Here is a 7,500-nt window from a genome sequence, read left to right as displayed (position 1 = left end):
CTATAATAGTAAACACTTGCTCAAAGCATCACGCAGTGGAACTGAACCCGGAACTATGTGGTTGGGAAGTAAGCTTCTTACCACACAGCCACTCCTGTGTGTGTGTATATATATATATACACCACAGATTCACAAACCAAAAGATCCTGACTCCATACGGATTTATAGTGGCAGAGCTGATGCTGGGAATGGCCAATGAGCTGGTGTTGACAAACAACAAAACACAACAGAAGCACAGTGGCAGTGACCGGATGGGTGTCTTTGAGACCAGAGCCTTAAACGGCTGAAAAAAGTGGAAGGGTCAACTACAACAGTTGTTGCAGACGACTTGATAATATAAACAAAGAGAAGAACGATGAAAGAGGGAGGAAATGGTGAATGAAGAGGAGGCATGTAAATAAACTGGGTCTACATTGATGGAAAATAAGTTGAAAAAACAGCATCAGAAGATCTGACCTCTCTGGCTGTGTATTTAAAATCAAAAGAGGTCAACCAGATGACATAAGATATAGAATGACTTGGAGAGATTTGAAATCTGGAGGAGCCTTTCTCTCTACTTGTGTAACCCCTGGCAATGTCTTGCACATAGAAAGAAAGAAGTGGTTGAAGAGGAGGAAGAACAACAATGATGACAAATCTACTCCAGTACTTGACTGGTTCTTTATCAATCATAATATAAAGTAAAGCTGACCTCACTAGGTATTGAACTCAGGGCACCAGAGCAGATACTGGAAACAGTCTTTTAGTAAAATGTGTGAATGCCTTTGCCAACTGACCCCTTTTTACATGAATAAGTTCACTTGTTTAACTGTTTGATTTCTATGAATATATTATTGCTTGAGAGAGCATCATTAGAGAAACATAACCAGGTCGTACCTTGGCCAGGTAATAACAAATGATTAATTACATTATTTACAGGTGCATGTTCGTTGGTATATCTGATGTTACCTTGGAATTGTTTAATTTTTAGACAATTCTCTTGGTTAACTTAAAGAAATATACAAATTTATAACATAGATTATTATTATTAAAAATACAATATTTAAATGTAATTTGTAAAAAATATTAAAAATACAATCTTTTTAATTTAATAGGATGTTTAACTTTCATAATTCCGAAATACAATTTATAAAGTTGAAATATTGAATCATTAAAATTATTTTTATAAACAGTAAATATATCTAAAATGAAAGAAATACATTTGTTTAAAATATATTAAAACTATGATTTCCATTTTTGATTTTTACCTGAAAGTTAATTCTTGTCTAGCAATGCTATAGTCAAAACTTTCTAACCATGACCCTCCCATAAGTTGTCATGATTGAATATATTTTTAGGGGCATTTTAGGGACTTTGCTCTTTGTTTGTAATAGAGTGAATAATAACTGCAGACAATGTGAAGTAATTCTCAGAAGCCATCCATCTGATAAATAATATCGAAGATGGTGAGAAAACATATTTAATGCATTGCACATTAAAATGTTGATGTAGGATAAAGATGTGCTGAGAGAGAAAATATATGTTGTCACCAAATTGTTTAATATTTAAACAATTCTTCTTGTTTGCTTCAAGATATAAAATAGAAATGAAATCACCAGAACAATTCCATTTATATACAAAGTTTAATATTGAAATAAAAACTCAGTTAAAACATTTCAATTAGTAGAATCATTAGAATTGTATTAGTACTGACACTTTGTGTTCTGGGTTCAAATTCTGGCATGGTCGCTTTGACTTTTATTATGCAGGGGTCAATAATTTAAATACTAGTTTGAGGTGTAGAATTAAATATGGACACGATGCCTTCCAGTAGGTAATGTGGTTCTTTATGAACTGAGTTCAAATCCCATTGTGGCCACCCTAGTTGCAGACTAAATCTATCACCAAATTCACACCAAAAGCTGGCCCCTGAGCTACTTTTAGTAGAGGATTTCTCTTTTGTGTGCATTCACGTTAGGCCTCTTGTTTTGAGAATGTCTTTCTCCCACTCACCACTGTCGAAGACCCTAGAAAAAGAAAGGGTTATATGCAGGGCCGTTCTTGACTAAGCTTTTAAAGAATTAAGTTTATGAAAAACAGCCAATTAATTTATCTGCCATGAAATTAATTTGCAAATTTTAAATTTCACTTGAGACTTAGAAATCCACTTTAAACTACGTAAAATGATGTATCCTTAGATGAACATTTCCATCAAATAGTTTTGACATAGTTATAACACAACCATACTTTATATTCTGGAAATGAAAGGTTTTACGTGTGATGTGACACTGCAAAATGTTTAAACACGTCTAGTCTATAGATGGTGGTGTGCAAATAAAACAATATCTATATAACAGTATATTTATGTTTGAAATAAGTCTAATGAATGTTTAGCAATGTAAATGTGGTGGTAAATTGTGTGTTAAATAAAAGGAGAAGAATATTATTTACCAGGGTTGGTTATTGGGTTTTGATACTGGCTTGAAGTCTTTCTGTCTCAGAAATATTCTGTGAGTCTGCTTCGCTCGAACAGCAATGAAGATATGGCAACAGTTAAGAGGATACTTATAAATATCCGGGAGTAGTAGGCATTGCCTCCTCATGTGTGTGGTGTGTGTATACATCTTTGTGTATGTATATATAGATGGATATACACATACATACATGTCTGTGTGTATATACATTTCTATGTGTGTATAGGTTTGGGAGGGCTCTGTAGTAAGTAGATTGCTTACCAACCACATGGCTCTGGGTTCAGTCCCACTGTGTGGCACCTTGCACAAGTGACTTCTACTATAGCCTGGGGCCAACCAAAGCCTGTTGTAGTAGATTTGGTAGATGGAAACTGAAAGAAGCCCATTGTATATATATGTATGTGTCTGTGTGTATATGTCCCCCATAGCTTAGCAGTTTAGCAAAAGAGACTGATAGAATAAGTACTAGGCTTACAAGAAAAAATCGGGGCCGATTTGCTCAATTAAAAGCAGTGCTCCAGCATAGCCATAGTCTTGTTAGAAATAATAAAGAAATTTTCCTGAAATAACATACAACCTTCTCATAAATACACACACATATATATAGATATGCTTATTTTTATATACGTATGTATATATATGTGTGTATATATATACACATACACACTCACATGTTTATATATACACATGTATGTATATATAATATATATATTTGTGTATATGTCTAGTAACACAACTATGGTGTTACTGTTGTGAAACCGGCATTTCTTATGCTTGAAGAATTTTGGTATTGGTCTGGAATCCAACAGCCCAGAGCTCAGGTTGGGTTTCTCTGCAATAATCTACCAGGAACTAACTATATGTATGTGTGCACATATGTATATGTATTCTCTTATTCCTTACTTGTTTCAGTAATTTGATATGGTCATGCTGGAGCACCACCTTTAGTAGAAGAAATCGATCCCAGGCCTTACTCTTTGTAAGCTTAGTAGTTTTTCTATTGGTCTTTTTTGCTGAACTACTAAGTTATAGGGGTGTAAACACAGCAACACTGGTTCTCAAACGATGGTGAGGGTGGACAGTCACAGATCAATCATCAATATATATATATATGACAAAAATGCACACGGATTTTTTTGTCAGTGAACGGTCTCGGATTTTAGCGACGAAAATATTTTGACAATTAAACTTAAATGTTGAAGTGAATCGACGGCTTTTGTGTTTTCTTGAATGGCTTATAACACCTCCACGCTGCAATTGTGATATATAATATATACACACAACACACAAAATACACATGCACTAGTACAGATTAAACACCTTCATAATTGCACTCATATATTTATCACACACACACACACACCACACACCACACAACACACAACATATATATATATACAACCACACACTCATATATTCAGGATGGACTTCTTTCTGTTTCTGTCTACCAAAGCCACTCACAAGCTTTGGTTATAGTAGATGACACTTGCTCAGGTGCCACACGGTGGGACTGAACCTGGAACCATGTAGTTGGGAAGCAAGCCTCTTATCACAAAGACACTCCTGTTGTTATTTGGATTCGATTTTCACTTCCTCCCTCTTAAGATCTCAAAATCCATTTTGAAATAATTCCAGTTGTTTCCAACTGATAAAGCATTCATTTACATTTACTCAACAACTGAAGGGTTTTGTTTACACATTGGTCCCCAAAATGCAAGTATTCACATCCTCACCACCACCGCCACCACAAAAAAACACCCCACTCTCATCATCATCATCATCTTATTCATTAGTTTCAGCTCTCATTTATTAAAAATATAATGCTTTGTGTATTGTTTTTGTTTTCCTGTACACCACCTCATTCTTCCTCGTCTCTCTCTTCCTCTTCTCTCTCTCTCTCTTTCTCCCTCTCTCTCTTTCTCTCTCTCTTTCTCTCTCCCTCTCTCTCCCCCTCTCTCTCTCCCCTCTCTCTTCTCTCTCTCTCTTCAAATATCACTCTGAATCATTGATCCTTGTTGTTCTTTTGATTTCGTTTCCCTCCCTCCCTCTCAACATCTAACAATCTGCTTTTGTGTCACAATGGCTAAGCTGCCTTTAGACAAAAATAAATATAATTGAAACCTCTTTGCAACTGATAACACATTCATTTACAGATTCGGGGTCATCTCAAGGGTTTTGCTTTTAAAACCCTTAGAAACTGTGGTTTTTCTAATGAATATGCATGTTCTGTATAAATTTCACTTTCTTCAGTCTGGATGCAAATTTACACCACACCACCACCACCAACAACAACAACAACAGCATTATCACCTTCATCATCATCACATCACCATCACAATCATTGTGTTATTTTGAATTTATTAATATAATTTATTTATTCTATTTTTATTTCCGTTCACTGATTAAAAAGGTGAAGCAGCACCTTTGGGTGTTTTCCTTTTTCCTATCAGAATACAATCTTGGATGTTTTCATATATTCATAAGTTCAATTAGAGGTGAATTTCGCCTTAGTTAAGGGATGGCACCATTCAAGGAGTTGCTGGTTAAATACCTAACATGTTTAGGGAAATGATAGGAAAATGGGATATACCAATACTATATTTGCATACACATGCATAAACTAAGAATATGCAAATGAAACTAATAAATTATAGTAACTAAGGAGTTTATATACAATTATAAATATTTAGGGGTGAAAAAAGTATTCTTAGTTTATGCAAGTGAATGCAAATATAGTATTGGTATATCCCATTTATGTTCATTCGAAATCAAATAAATGAAGAATTATGACACATCACGAATATTTATTTGCCCACCACTGTATGTATATATTTGTTTGTCTGTGGTTGTCCACACCATTGCTTGACAACCGATGTTGGTGTGTTTACATCCCTGTAACTTTGTGGTTCAGCAACAGTGAACCACAATACATATGTAGTATTGACCTCTAGTGTAACGGTCACGGCCATGCAGGGGCACCACAGTATCATCATATTCTCTATCTATCTCTCTATCTTTCTATCTTTCTTTCTATCTATTTATCTAACCATCCATCTGTATAGATATATAAACACTATTTTATTCTTTTACTTGTTTCAGCAATGGGACTGTGGTCATGCTGGAGCAATGCCTTAAGGGCTTTAGCCAAACAAATCGACTCCAGGGCTTACTCTTTGAAAGCTTAGTACATATTCTGGCAGTCTTTTTTACCGAATGAAATTACAGGGATGTAAACACACCACCATCAGTTGTCAAGTTATGATGAGGGTGGGAGGGAGGCTGACACACAGACAGGCACACACATGCACATGATCTATATATATATATATATTTATGTCTGATGGGCTCACTTCAGTTTCCATCTGACAGGTCCACTTACAAGGCCCGAGGTCAAAATAGAAGAGAATTGCCCTAGGTGCCATGCAGTAGGACTGAACACAGAACCCTGTGGCTGAAAGCAAACTTCTTACCACACAGGAACACCTGTGCTTATACATTTGTGGAGCACACAACATGTTATATATATATATATATATATAATATATAATATATATATATATAACACACATATAATGTGTTTATTATGGTAGTTTGACTTTAATATTCCCTCGTAGTGTGAAGCATTTTATGTCTGGTAATGCCCTGATATATAAACATATATATATTAAATATATGTTGTATAGTTAGAATGATGGATATATATATATATATATATATATATATATATACACACACATATAATGTGTTTATTATGGTAGTTTGACTTTAATAGTCCCTCGTAGTGTGAAGCATTTATGTATGGTAATGCCCTGATAATAAACATATATATATGTAAATGTATGTTGTATAGCTAGAATGATGGATGTATATATATATATATATATCCATTCGTATGCTCCCAGTCATCTCCCAAATACATTCGTAAACTATGACAAGATATACTCTGACATGCGGTTCCATTCCTTCTCTCTGCCGATTATATTCGTAGTCTCGTTATGTTGATTTGGGGGCATCAGTCTCACAGATTTTATTTTAGAAATCCACCCCATACGTATTCAGTTAGTCTCTTGTACTGAAGCACAAACCAAATCTAGACATATATTTTGGGAAGGGACCCTTGTGAAAAAATATGCAATGCATTCATATAACTGTTGTTTCTAGCAAACTTTGTATTTAAGTTTGTGTCTGTAACTAGTTTTTTTGTTGTATTAATTACATTTTAATAATTAAATGCAAATTAATGCCTAATTAAAAATATAATTAAAAGTATGACATATAAAATGCAACTGAATGCAAGAGCTGCTAGTAATAGCAGCCAAATTTACAGAGAAAACAGCCCCATATTGTCTCACGTAACTCCATACATAGTTATATAGCTAGAGTTGCTTGAAATAGCAGCCAAATGCCCCTCCAATCCACTGTACTTCTGAAATTAGCTACAGTTTAAAATTCTACGCCTGTTTGTCATGCAAAACAAATCCAATACAACAGGTCCATTAAACTGTATCATTTCATATGCTAGAAACAACAGCAAGTGTTTAGCAAAAATATATACAAAGACGGACAAAGAAAAACTGGGAGGAAAGCAAAAACCAAAAAGATCGAAATATATAATGTATCAATGTTAAATGTACTTGCTAGAATAGCAGCCAAAAGAAATTGAATCACAGCTGTCTATCTATCTATTTGTCTGTCTGTCTGTTTGTCTCTCTATTTATAAATAATATATATATATATATATATATATATATATATATATATATTAATATATATATATATATATACATTCTTTTATTCTGTACTTTATTTATTCTTTTATTTGTTTCAGTTATTTCACTGTGGCCCTGCTGGAGCACCACCTTACTGGGTTTCTGTCAAACAAATCTTGTAAGTTTAGTACTTATTCTATCAGTCTCTTTTGTCAAATCAAAGTCACAGGGACATAAACAGACCAACATCGGTTGTCATACGATGGGATGTGTGGTGTAGGGTAGACACATACAAATGAATATGTATATATATATAGATATGAATATGTATGTATATG

At 34.2% G+C, this 7,500-nt stretch overlaps 1 long non-coding RNA gene across 1 annotated transcript in view; it reads right to left on the bottom strand.

The window, feature by feature from the left end:
- The window catches only part of LOC118761182, an 18,497-nt gene that overhangs the window by 10,700 nt on the left and 297 nt on the right, over nt 1–7,500 (bottom strand). The window lies entirely within an intron of this gene.

This window comes from Octopus sinensis, unplaced genomic scaffold (genome assembly GCF_006345805.1).
Source record: "Octopus sinensis unplaced genomic scaffold, ASM634580v1 Contig10235, whole genome shotgun sequence".
Lineage (NCBI taxonomy): Eukaryota > Metazoa > Mollusca > Cephalopoda > Octopoda > Octopodidae > Octopus > Octopus sinensis.
Note: the sequence above shows the minus strand (reverse complement) of the source record. Positions and strands in the feature narration are given on the sequence as shown.